This window comes from Panthera leo, chromosome B1 (assembly GCF_018350215.1).
Source record: "Panthera leo isolate Ple1 chromosome B1, P.leo_Ple1_pat1.1, whole genome shotgun sequence".
Taxonomy (NCBI): Eukaryota; Metazoa; Chordata; class Mammalia; order Carnivora; family Felidae; genus Panthera; species Panthera leo.
The window spans coordinates 20,966,199-20,980,174 of NC_056682.1; the positions used below are offsets into that span (position 1 = coordinate 20,966,199).

The following is a 13,976-nucleotide window of genomic DNA, read 5'->3' on the forward strand; positions in this document are numbered from 1 at the left end:
GTTTTCATTTCAGTCTCTTTTAATGTGAAGCCATTTGAACATTTTAGAATAAAAAAAATTCCTCCCCAAACACACTTGAATTTATCTAAATAAAATTGCTATTCAGTGATAGTTTGAGTATGAATTTGTAGTAAAATATACACGCTCATTTACAATGACTTGAGATTTCTAAATAAATAAATAAATAAATAAATAAGCCCAAAGTCCATGCCAAATATGCTGTGTTCTTTTTAAAATGGAATGAATAAGGTAGACAGAAAGACTTACTCCCCATACTCTATAGGCCCAAACAACCTAACACCGCAAAAAATTATCAGGCTATAAAATAAAGTATGGATCTTAGTAAGGAAAAAAAATGTATACATATTACAGTAAAAAGTCTGAAGTAAAATATACCAAAATATTAACCATGATGATCTCTGGGTAGAAGCTAATTTCTACTTCCACGTATTTCATAGAATATGTATTATATTGCTAATATATATTTCTAAATTATCTCTAGTAGACATATACACCTTATACGCAAAATACATATTAAAATTAAAAAGCCCTACATGGCCTTGTCTACAGAGACATATAACTCAGCAGACTAGGAAATAACTAAGGAACGGGGAATATAATAGCATATGCAGCTTATCAGTCAGCAAAATTAAATGTATTTAACTTTCAGAAGTTCCGAGTCCTGTTCGCCACTTCTGCACAATGATGCAGAGATTGCGTGCGGCCTCCTTCAATCGCATTCTATTATCAATTCTCTAAACTCATGAGATCACAGCTTTGCCACCTTCTCTGAAGAACCCAGAGCTTTCTATCTTATAAAATAAACCCTCGAACATTTCTCAACCTTCATATCTATAAAAGACAGCTATTATTAAAATTATTTAAAAACAATAAATAAGATGAACATTCTATGTTAAATGTAAACGACTTGGTGCTCAGAAGAGACAGAGACATTTCTGGGATATGCATCATCCAGTTTTACACTAAACCTAGCAGACAAAGCTCACTCCCTGAACAGAATTCATGTATCAATGTAAGTGCAAGTCCTTGATTTCAAGAACAGCTAGTTCAAAAGAAGGTAGAGAAAAACCCTGCAGAAATAGTAAAATGAGTGAAAAGTTCCTTGACAGTGAAAATAAACATTTTTTAAATGTTTATTTATTTATTTATTTATTTATTTATTTATTTATTTGAGAGAGAGAGAGAGAGAGAGACAGAGAGGAAGGGAATGAGGGAATGAGAGGGAATTCCAAGCAGGCTCTGTGCTGATAGCAGGAGCCTAACGCAGGGCTCGATAGTACAGACTGTGAGATCATGACCTGAGCCAAGATCAAGAGTCGGATGCTTAACTGACTGAGCCACCCAGGTGCCCCTAAAGTTTTACGTATCAGTACTGTCCACACCCCCTGACCTAGTGCCCAGCACGGCCCTTCACAAATACTTGTTGAAAAAATCTGCAAATACATGTGACCTCTCCAATGTTGCCAACATATTCTAGCTTCCAAAGTCAAAACCGAATACTTCTATAAATCAAATGTGTATCAGTTTCTACCCCTACCTAGCCCTAAGTAGCTATTTCTCAGATAACACAGCTAGAAGATAAGGTAAGAAAGTGATCTGCTTAAAAAAGAATGAAGACTTGAAAAGGTGAAGTTATATAAAAGGCCAAGTGAGAGGAAGTGAAGGGGTTTACTACACTCGCCTTCCATAACACCGAAGTGTTTTCACACAGAGATGTGCAAAGAGCAAGGAGTAGGGATCACTGCCAGCTGAAAAGTGCTCAGCAATGAAGAAGAACGGAGTTAAAATTTTTTTTAATGTTTATTTATTTTTGAGAGAGAGAGAGAGAGAGAGAGACAGAGCAGAAGCAGGAGAGGGGCAGGGAGAGAGAGACACAGAATCCAAAGCAGGCTCCATCCACGCTCTAAGCTGTCAGCATAGAGCCCAATGTGGGACTTGAACTCAAGAACCCTGAGATCATAACCTGAGCCAAAGTCAGACACTTTACAAACTGAGCCACCCAGGCGCCCAAATCCACTGAATTTTAGTAATGATTTAAGATCATGTGAAAATGGGACACGTCGCCTACAACTTTAGGAAACAAGTGATAGGCAAAATGAGGCATATCTGTTCCTCACTGAACTAAGTGAAACACTCTTGATAAAATACTGGATTAACCCCAGTTTTCATGAATAAAAGAAGCAAATTCTGCAACTATTGCAACTATTTCTAATTAAAGGGAAAGCATCTAGAAGGAAGCAAAGCAAACTAAAAAAAAAGTGGCGGGATTCTGGGTGGGCTCTTATTTTTTTAATTCTTTTTTTCTGGTAATAGAGTAACAATGTTCTTTGTGAAATTTCTAAAAAATAAAAAGACAAAAAACAAAAAACCACACACACAGAAAATGCAGCATAAAAATTAAAGGGGCTAAGCAAGCCAACCAATACTACAAACCTCTCTGAAATGTTAAAAACAGCAAAAACTCTTAACATTTATCCAAAATGAATACATGAGTGACCGTCATCTTGTCAACAGAAAAGTGAATTTCATTTCCTCCAGATTACATAGGAAGCAAAATGGTTTTGCAGAAATGTATAGTTTTAATCAGGTAAGATCTACTACCTCTTTTGTATTAAAAATGGAAAGTATTTTCTCTGTTGCCCTGAGGAAATAAGACAAAGCTGCCATTTGTCAAGCATTCATTTGCTTTGAGTAACAGAAACACATACGTCAGAAACTCTTCTCAGAACCAACAGGTTACACAATGTCCCTCACAAACAATCTCAACTACGCACACCTATCTGATAAAACACTGATTGCAGACGCTATGACACAAAACCAATTTTGCAGAAATATAATGGGATGAGAGAAAAGCAATGTAAAAACATACGGGGTCCATTTAATGAACCATTATTCAACAAACATGTATTCAATCCTGTAGATTTTAGTCAATAAAGAAAAAAGAACTGTGCTTTTGTAAAGTAGGTTTTTGTGGAGACCACCTAATACATGGAAGTAGAATAGTAACAGGGGAATAAGAAAAATAAAAGATATTTGTGCTTTCTATCAGTGATATAATTTGGTATTTACATAGTTTTTATAATTTTTCCTTTTAAAACATTTAAAAAAGATATGCTCCTGGGGCGCCTGGGTGGCTCAGTCGGTTGAGCGTCCAACTTCAGCTCAGGTCATGATCTCATAGTTCGTGAGTTCCAGCCCTAGCATGGGCTTTTGTGCTGACAGCTCAGAGCCTGGAGCCTGCTTCAGATTCTGTGTCTCCCTCTCTCTCTGCCCCTCCCCTGTTCACGCTCTCTCTCTGTCTCAAAAATAAATAAATAAATAAATAAATAAATAAATAAATCCATAAAAAAAAAGATATGCTCCTTATGTGAGATAGGATAACTTTATCATACTTCTCCAAGTGATTTTCTTTTCTGAAAAAAATCCACTCATACCTCTCCTTTGAGTCAGGTCTGTATCCACTGTCCTTGCCTGGGCTCCTGTGTGCTGTCTCATCAACACACAACTATGCAGGGAGAATATGCAGGGATTTTGAAGGTGGTTCTATTGGTCTAGGGTGCACAGACAGTTTTTCCAAGAGCAGACAACAATCCACACCATCATATCCACTGTCAGCTATTGCTGTTGTGACCAAGGACTGGTATTTAAAACCAAACCTCCAGAAATGTAGTAAAGGATGACCATCTAGACTTTTGGGAGAGGCCCACACAACACTGATTACCTCATGGCCTTAGCCTTAGAATATAAAAGCTCCAATCAACATTCCCAAAGTCACAAATGATTCTGGTAATAGCAGAAACAGATACGTATCTTTCTTCAACAGTTATTTTACTAATTGCTAAGATAGCAGCCTCTCTATTGAGGAGGGAAAATAAACACACCTTAGCTTAGATCTGAAAATGCTATTAGCCAACAGAGGGCTAGAAGGGATTTTCGACAGACTCTGCAACAGAGAAGTCTCTGAATACATTTAATGAGACTAATGCTACAATTAGATCGTCCTCAGCCCCCTGCCCCAACCCTGAAGTATAACTGTTTCAAGACACCTAACTCTGTGAAGGAGCCCTATTGATTCTTGCCAGAAAACTAAAGTACTTCCTCAGCAGCTGGGAATCACCTCCTTCTCAAACTTCTCCAATCCAGATTGCAAACGACAGTACAGAATTTTAGGTCAAGTAAATTCTTAGCTCCGATGATAGGACACTACCATAGAGCAGACTTTCAACTAACCACAGAAAGCTTCTAGAATCTGCTACGTACAGTCAAAAGTCAATCAAAACTTTGATGTAGTGTTTAGTGTCATAGAAATGGATCTTTCCCCTCCTTCCCTAAATAAAGTGAAATTTCAAACTTAATACTCTGCCAGTGTCACAGGCCCTGACAATAAATCTTACAGGAAAAAGCAGCTGCAGCAAGACAGAGGGGTGGGCCTTCCAACAAATCCTCAACAAATTAGGTGGTCAGAATTGTAACCAATTCTTCCTGCCTCATTTGAGTTGCTAGTTTCATGGTGAAACAATCTGTACTTTCTGTTTCTGGACTGACAGGGGGAAAGGAATTAAACCACACAGAATTGGGATCCCTGCCCCACTCTGTTTTTCTCTCGTCTGACGTAGGCCTTTGGGGTTTGCAATCTCCAAGTTCAGCATCAAATACAGTTCTAAAAGTTTAAATTTCAAAACCTTATTTTCAAATTATATTGTAGGTTAAATAATTTAGTGAAAAGGAGAAAAGGGATATGGACATAATACCATGAGATTATTGACTTTTTTTTTCACTTTTCACTTACTTTTAAGAGATTAATTTCTCAAACAATACATCAAAAGTATAGTGCAGGATAAAAGACAAAAACAACAAACGTTTTCATTCAAACTCAAAACTTTTCTTTTTTCTGGAAAACAAAAGTACTTTTTCATATATATTTCACTTATATTTTGTTCCAAAGCTTATCTTTCCTTCAAAGCAAGTTTTCTGAACAAATTTCTCAAAAGTTCCTCCAAAGCTTTCTGCAGCTAGGTGAATGCAAATGTAGAAATAAATAGAAATCGATGACTCAATTCAGGCCAACACAAAGTCAATAACCATTGTAGCAATCACATTTGTATTTTGGGCCCTTTTATACGAAATCAGTACAAGGATGGTAAACTATTTCAAAATTTCTGACACAAAATCCAGAGACAAGCATTTTTTCTAAGGACGTGCAACAAACAAACAGCTGATAGAGTTTGCAAAGGTACTTGGCTGATGCTTTAAAATGTGAACCCATTTAGGGGCGCCTGGATGGCCCAGTGGGTGAAGTGTCTGCCTTTGGCTCAGATCATGATCTCATAGCTCGTGGGTTCGAGCACCGTATCAGGCTCTCTGCTGTCAGTGCAGAGCCTGCTTCAGATCCTCTGTCCCCTCCTGTCTCTCCCTCCCCAGCTCCTGCTCTCTGTCTCTCTCAAAAAATAAATAAACAGGGGCGCTTGGGTGGCTCAGTCAGTTGAGCGTCCAACTCTTGGTTTCAGCTGAGGTCATGATCTCACAGTTCGTGAGTTCGAGCCCCACGTTGGGCTCCACACTGACAGTGCGACGTGTGCTTGGGATTCTCTCTCTCTCTCTCTCTCTCTCTCTCTCTGCCCCTGCCCCACTTGCTCTGTCTCTCTCAAAATAAACAAGTAAACTTAAAAATTTTTTAAAAATAAACATTTAAAAAAATTTAAAAAATAAAAATAAAATGTGAACCCATTTAGCTTTATTTAGCAAAGGCAAAAAATACAGGACTAAGGCATCCCCAGCTGCCTCATTTAGATAGATGCAGAGCAATTAAAAAAACATTAAGTTTTCCAGTTTCAATTTTTAGGGTTGGAGAAGAAAGGAAGGAAAAAAAAGAAGAAACAAAGAAAGAAAGAAAGAAAGAAAGAAGGAAAGAAGGAAAGAAAGAAAGAAAGAAAGAAAGAAAGAAAAAGAAAGAAGGAAAAGAAACCAGAGCCCCCAGTACCTTGGTAACCGGAGTATCTGCCCAGTCAGCGCCCCACTTTCACGCTCAAGGATCTTGGTGGCATTTTCGGCACAGACAGAAACCCGTTCCCGTTAGGTTTTAGCGATCTCTGGCTAATAAATCACTCTGAATGCCAGAGGGTGCCACCTGTTCTCTCTCCCCTGGCAGCTACCGAGGGAGGTGTCCTCTGCTGGGCCCAGTCACCCTATACCTGCCACATCCAACATCAGGAGAGGCCCTTTCCAAAGCGAGGTCCCAACTCCGGAAGTGCTATGCTAATAAAACCGGCTAAGATTCATTAAGCATTTCCATTGTGCCCGGTATTGATCTAAGCCCTTTTAGTCTACTCCTTCAAGACTCTTCCCAGTATCCATATGAGATCAGGACTGCTATGAATTTCATGGCATAGCTGAAGGCACTGAGACAGAGAAAGTCAAGGCAATATTACAGACACCGCTTTTTACAAGGCAGAAAAAAATCTGTTCTTCTTGGACGTACCTCCAACCAATGGGGACTCCTGACAACACTATTACTCCAATGCCCCTCGCAGTTTGAATGGTCTCTGTTCCTTGAAACCAGAAGCTACTAAAGAAAATTAAGGTGCTATCAGCAGGGCCTACTCTACTGGGTTCCACTTCCAATCTCAATCCTTCGAGACTGCTGCTACTTCTTGACATTTCTGGTGTATTTCCTGATAATTCCTCTTCTTACCAAGAGCAGGTATCTTCATGGAATTAACTTGAATTTGTTTAGATATTTTTTCTAATAAGGCACTCATTGAGTTTAACATGCATTAAGGCCTTTCCTTTATTTTTTATTATTATTTTTTTTAATTTTTTTTTTAATGTTTATTTATTTTTGGGACAGAGAGAGACAGAGCATGAATGGGGGAGGGTCACAGAGAGAGGGAGACACAGAATCTGAAACAGGCTCCAGGCTCTGAGCTGTCAGCACAGAGCCCGACGTGGGGCTCGAACTCATGGACCGCGAGATCATGACCTGAGCCAAAGTCGGACGCTTAACCGACCGAGCCACCCAGGCGCCCCAAGGCCTTTCCTTTATACCCACCTACATATATATATATATATATATATATATATATATATATATATATATACACACCCTCTACCTGAAAGACACAGCTTTTAATTTTTTTTAATTAAAAAAATTTTAACATATTTTTTAAATGTTATTTATTTTTGAGAGAGAGGGAGACAGAGTGAGAATAGGGTAGGGGCGGAGAGAAAGGGAGACACAGAATTTGAAGCAGGCTCCAGGCTCTGAGATGTCAGCACAGAGCCTGATGCGGGGCTCAAACTCATGGAACTGTGAGATCATGACCTGAGCTGAAGTCGGACGCTTAATGGACTGAGCCATCCAGGCGCCCCAAGACACAGCTTTTTATAAGGCAGAAAAAAACGTTTTCTTCTTGGACATACATACATCCAATCTGGGCTCCAGATAACATTATTTCTTTAATGCACCCTACATGTAGTCAAGATCCCAGGAATAGCAATCAAGGGTTCTACAGTAATTACTAAAGACATTTAAAACCTTTTTACACCAATGAATTACATTGACGAATCAACTGTTCACTTAATGAAAGGAGGGATAGCTAAGGAAGCACAGGAAGTATTTTACCACATTGCAGAAGGTTAAGAGTTTGCTGAGTCAGAGAGGGATGAACTGGTTTTGGCCATCTGCATGTGCCGTGGGAAGGAGTCTGGGAGGGGAGGGGCTGGGATTATGGTGTTTTGCGTGGAGGGAATGGCAAGTAACAGAAAGTGGCTTTATATACCAAGAGCTTAGGGGCTTGAGGAGAAGCTAGAGGGAAGCACGATAAACAGAGGGGTCCCCGGGTCATGCAAAGAGCTTGGACTTCATCCTGAGAGCTGTAGGGAATCACTGATGGACTTTAAGCCAGATCTACAACTTGACAACTATCGTTCTGACTGTATCGTAACACAGGATAGAATGACTATATTATAATACGGGAAGGGAAGGGATGAGAAAGATCAAGACTGGGGTTATGAAGAAAGGAAATCAGGCTTCTGGAATAATCAAGACACAAGGACTAAGACCTGCTCTCGGGTGAAGGCAGTGGGGTGAAGAGGAATGGATGGACCACTGAGCTGCTCAGGAGGTGAAGGATACAGAAACTGATGACTGTGGAATTCAGGCCCAGGGCTTCTAGATGGTTTGTGTGTCCTTCACATAAGGAATGAGAGAGAGACAAGGGTGCCTGGGTGGCTCAGTCACTCAGTGTCTCTCTTTTTTTTTTTTTTTTTTTACTTTTTTTTAATGTTTATTTATTTTTAAGAGAGAGAGACAGAGTGTGAGATGGGGAGGGAGACACAGAATCTGAAACAGGCTGCAGACTCTGAACTGTCAGCACTGGGCCCGATGCGGGGCTCGAACCCACAAACTGTGAGATCATGACCTGAGCTGAAGTCGGCCGCTTAACCGACTGAGCCACCCAGGCACCCCTCAGCGTCTAACTCTTGATTTCAGCTCAGGTCATGATCTCACACTTTGCGAGTTTGAGCCCCACCACTGGGCTGTGTGCCGGCAGTGTGGAGCCTGCTTGGGATTTTCTTTCTCCCTCTCTCTCTGCTCCTCCTCCATTCTCTCTCTCTCTCAAAATAAATAAATACACATTTAAAAAAATTTAAAAAAAGAATAAGAAAAGGCGGTTCTTTTTGACCACCCTGATTTTAAGGTATGTACAGGACTGTCATGTGATCTCAACAAAGCTCAAGAGAGCACAGAAGGCAGAAGATATGAGAATTATCAGCACAGAGATGATCATTAAATGGACAGTGTCACCCAGTAACAAGACTGTACACGAGAAGGGAAGTGAACAAAACACCAAAGATCCATACATCTAAGGAATGGGAAGGAGGGGTGGGGAGCAGGAGGAGGAGGGGGATAACAACAACAACAACAACAACAACAACAACAACAACAACCACCACCACCACCACCACCACCCATGGAGGGGTGAGAAGAAGAGGCAAGAGTGGTAGAAGGAACCAGCGGTTCTGACCCAAAAAGGGAGTGAGGCTTTGAGGAAGCAAACAGTACTCAACCGGGTCGGACAGTGCTTGAAAAGAAGGCAAGAAGCATGATGTGGGTATGTAGTAACGAGCAGATCTTTGGTGACCCTGACAACGGAAGTACCTGTGGCTTGGTGGGGGTATAAGCCGGGTACACTGGGCTGAGAAATGATGAGAGGTGAGGCAATGAAACAAGTTCAGGTGGCTTTTTCAGCAAATGACATGAGAGGCCATGGAGTCGAGGGGGGACTCTGGATAAAGAAGGAATTTACTGCGTTTAGACACTGAGAGGAAAGTGCTGGGAGAGCGAGAGAGAGAGAGGTAAAACATAGAGAAGGGAGAAAGGATAAAGAAGGTTCTTGAGATGTGGAAGACTGACATCCGAAGCTGGGATGAAGCGTCAGGTAGAAGAAATGGCACATACACCCTAAGAGTCCAGGGGGACAGGGCAGGGCAGGGGCAGACAGGCTGTAGGCCAGATGGTAACTGCTGAGCTTTCTGTTGAGAACTCCTAAAATCCTTCCTGTATGTGGCATATGCAGTTGGCCCTTGAACTGCGCAGGCCCACTTACACACACATTTTCAGTAAATACCACACAGCACCACAAACGTATTTTCTCTCCCTTAGGATTTCTTAGTAACATTTTCCTTTCTCTAGCTTACTTTAAAGTAAGAATGTTGTATATAATAGTTACAATACACAAACCATGTGTTCACTGTTTATATTACCTATAAGGCTTCTGGTCAACAGTAGCCTATTAGTAGTTAAAGTTTGGGGAGAGTCAAAAGTTATACTTGGACTTTTGACTATGAGAAAGGTTGGTGCCCCTGTCCACCATGTTGTTCAAGGGGCAATTGTAATTTATAAATAATAAAAGGGAATGAACAAATAATGTCAGAATGACTTCAGTAAAACTTTGTGCATGGATGTTTCTTTGTTTTGTTTTGTTTTAATCATCGAAAACTTGTACTCTCATTCTAAACTTAAAAAAAAAATAAATGCATAGTAACTTCAAGTATGTGCTTCTAGACTATAGTCAAAACTTCCATGTCGAGTTCTTTGCATTCTCAGAAAACAAACAGTAATATTTGGCACAGTCATTTCATGGAACAAGGTATTCTAAATAAATGGGCTTTCTAGATAACTGAAGTTTATTTTTAATTTTTTTAAATTTACATCCAAATTAGTTAGCATATAGTGCAACAATGATTTCAGGAGTAGATTCCTTAGTGCCCCTTACCCATTTAGCCCATCACCCCTACCACAACCCCTCCAGCCACCCTCAGTTTGTTCTCCATATTTATGAGTCTCTTCTGTTTTGTCCCCCTCCCTGTTTTTATATTATTTTTGTTTCCCTTCCCTTATGTTCATCTGTTTTGTCCCTTAAAGTCCTCATATGAGTGAAGTCATATGATTTTTGTCTTTTTCTGACTAATTTCACTTAGCATAATACCCTCCAGTTCCATCCACGTAGTTGCAAATGGCAAGATTTCATTCTTTTTGATTGCCGAGTAATACTCCAATATATATATATATATATATATATATATATATATATATATATATGTGCGTATATACATACGCATATATACGCACATATATATATATAGGAGATATACATCTTCTTTATCCATTCATCCATCGATGGACATTTGGGCTCTTTCCATACTTTGGCTATTGTTGATAGTGATGCTATAAACATGGGGGTGCACATGTCCCTTCGAAACAGCACATCTGTGTCCCTTGGATAAATGCTAGTAGTACAATTGTGGGATCGTAGGGTAGTTCTATTTTTAATTTTTTGAGGAACCTCCATACTGTTTTCCAGAGTGGCTGTACCTGTTGGCATTCCCACAAACAGCATAAGATGGTTCCCCTTTCTCAGCATCCTTGCCATTCTCTTTCTAAACAGAGCCAAAGTATCCCTCTCAAGTCACCACCCTACACCCTACACCCTCCCCCAAAAGCTAACTAATTTAATTCATTGTTAGAATTCAGTCACTTTTGTTTCAGTGCTAAGCAAAATTCCTTCTATCAAACTGTGGCAGGAAAGGAATTCAAGCGGAATTCAGATTCATTTTGAGTTCAAGTTCACAAAATTTGGATGGATACTATGCCCAGTGTATTCATGGTTTAAGGTTTCACTGGAAAGTCCTTTCTTAAAATTTTGTCATTTTGTTTGAATAACTATATTTTCAATTTTGCAAAGCATGTTCTGATTTGGTACTTCTTAAAATACAGAAACAATGTGTCTCCAGAGATTTTTATCATTAGCATCTTGGCAGATTGTGGAAATACCACTATTGGCTGAGACGGGTTTGAAGTTCATGCTGGCTTCAAATAAATCTGAATAAAACATCTCTATTCTGTGCTCAGGGAAAGTAATTACAGCAGTGCCAGTTCTTCATTATCATAATTCAGAGCCTACGATTTAAGCTCAGAAGATGAAAACAAAGAAGTTTAAAACTAAAATAACTTGAAATAATGTTCCTAACACTGAGGTCTGACATTCTTGTCACATTCATATTCCACTTATTAATATGCCATGACTGCAAATAATTTCTCCAACTTAAATTTTCACCAAACTTTTTCTTAATTTTTGGAATATTATTGCATAGACTGAATTCAACCTATTGATTGCTAAATGAACTTTCAATTTCTCTAAAAGATTAACTCTTGGAATTTCAAAAAGAGGGGTACCCGGGTGACTCAGTCAGTTGAACATCCAGCTCTTGATTCTGGCCCAGGTAATGATCCCAGGGTCGTGAGATGAAGCCCTGAGTTTGCCTCTATGCTGAGCAGGGAAAGATTCTCTCTCACTCTTCCCCTTTGCCCCTTTCCCACTCATGCTCTCTCTCTAAAATAAAAATAAACAAACAAATAAATAAAAGGAAAAAAAGACAAAAGGAAACAGTCTAAATGCAACTTATATATTTATATTACATACATATATATTTTTATATTATAAAAATATGTATCTTCTTTATCCATTCATCAATCAATGGACACTTACAAAGGAATATTACTCAGCCATCAAAAAGAATGAACTCTTTCCATTTGTAATGATGTGGATAGAGCTAGAGAGTATTACGCTAAGCGTAATAAGTCAGAGAAATATCATGTGATTTCACTCATAAGTGTAATTTAAGAAATGAAACCAACCCTTTACTCAAAGGGAAAAAAAGAGAGAAAGGCAAATCAAAAAACAGACTCTTACCTATAGGGAACACACTGATGGTTACCAGAGGGAAGGTGGGTGGGGGATGGGGGAAATAGGTGATAGGGATTAAGGATTATAATAGGGATGTATGCTAACTAACTGGAATCTAAATAAAAACTTAAAAATAAATAAATAAATGCAATTTCTAAAGAAAAGTCCAAGTGGCAAGGAGATACAGGCAGAGGAAGAAAGACAAAAATAAATGGCTGTTACCATATAGTATGCTTGTGGGTAAGGGAAGTCCAGAGTAACTGTGGGACATATAAGGTGTCTGGGGGGGCGGGGGGGGAGCAGCCTGTTCAGACTCATGTTGGTGCTGGGGTCTTTAGAGAAAGTACTCCTGGGGGGGGAGGAGCCATGACTAATCTGAATGCCTTATGCATTCTTCCACTCCAGAAGTCATTGAAAGAAAAAAAAAAGAAAGAAAGAAAAAGAAAAAAGCCTAATACTGTTTAACTGGTCCTCAGAACAAAGCAGCATCCATAATCTTTAAAAACTAATTTTGAAATTCTGGCAATTAATATAATCAACCACTTCTAAAAATCACTTACTTTAAAGTTCAACCTTTCCTCATTCTTACTTTATTTGAAAATTTCCTTTTCTGGAAAAAGATCCTGAATTTCATATAAATACTTAATAACAACTGAAGTTATTTCCCTAATAAATAGTAGCAAATCCTTAAAATAATTATGTATCTGTAAATTCTTAATCAGAAGTTCCTGGAAACATCTATTTTGATCTTAAATTCTAATAGCAGTGGCCTAAGTAGCACTACAATTTAAAAGTCAGATTATCACATCATCTTCTAAAAATTCTATGGGGTAATGGCTGATCCGTAACAGTTTCCTAAACAAATCAATTATTTAAATAATGTGTGAAGAGCGGGCTCTACAAGGAAATAGGATTTATAAAAACAGAAGAGAGCATTATAAGACCTGCCAATTAAGCAGAAATTTAAAATATATGAACACATATATGTACTACTCACACAGTTTCTCAAACTTCTTTTTAAAAACACTCATTTGGGGGTACCTGGGTGGTTCAGTCAGTTAAGCGTCTGGCTTCGGCTCAGGCTATAATCTCCCGGTTTGTGAGTTCAAGCCCTGGGTCAGGCTCTCTGCTGACAGCATGGAGCTTGCCTGGGATCCTGTCTCCCTCGCTCTCTGCCCCTCCCCCACTCACATTCTCTCTCAAAAATAAAAGTAAACATTAAAAACATTTTTTAAGTAAAAACACTCACTTTGTATCACCCCAAAATAAAACTATTATCTTGGCCTTCTTGCCTCTATATTGCTTCCGTATTACAATGTAGCAATGGTACACCTGGAGTAGGGAAACAAGAATGTAACAGGAAGATAAATAAACTCCCTTCATCCTCAAACTACCGCTGCTTCTTTGCAAAGAGCTGTTTCGGCAGTTCTTAGCACCAACATGCAGAGAGAGAAATATCAAACGCGGGGCTGTGAATTCCAGCTAAGTCCAGGAGACCAGCACTGTTATTTCCCAGCCCTGACGTTAAATGGTCCCTGCAAGAGGAACCAACTATGAAACCATGCTGTGCAGAGATTTGAAAAGAATTATTTTGGTCAAAGAGAGTTTAATGTCTGTCATTTTAAAACATGCCTGGAAATGCTTCTAAATATCAGCATACTCAAAAATAACAGAGGATGATGAAACGCATAGAATGAGCTGAACGTC

General features: G+C 39.1%; 1 protein-coding gene across 2 annotated transcripts in view; it reads right to left on the reverse strand.

The window, feature by feature from the left end:
• Positions 1-13,976, reverse strand: part of SLC7A2 (solute carrier family 7 member 2) — a 72,182-nt gene that overhangs the window by 22,407 nt on the left and 35,799 nt on the right. The window lies entirely within an intron of this gene.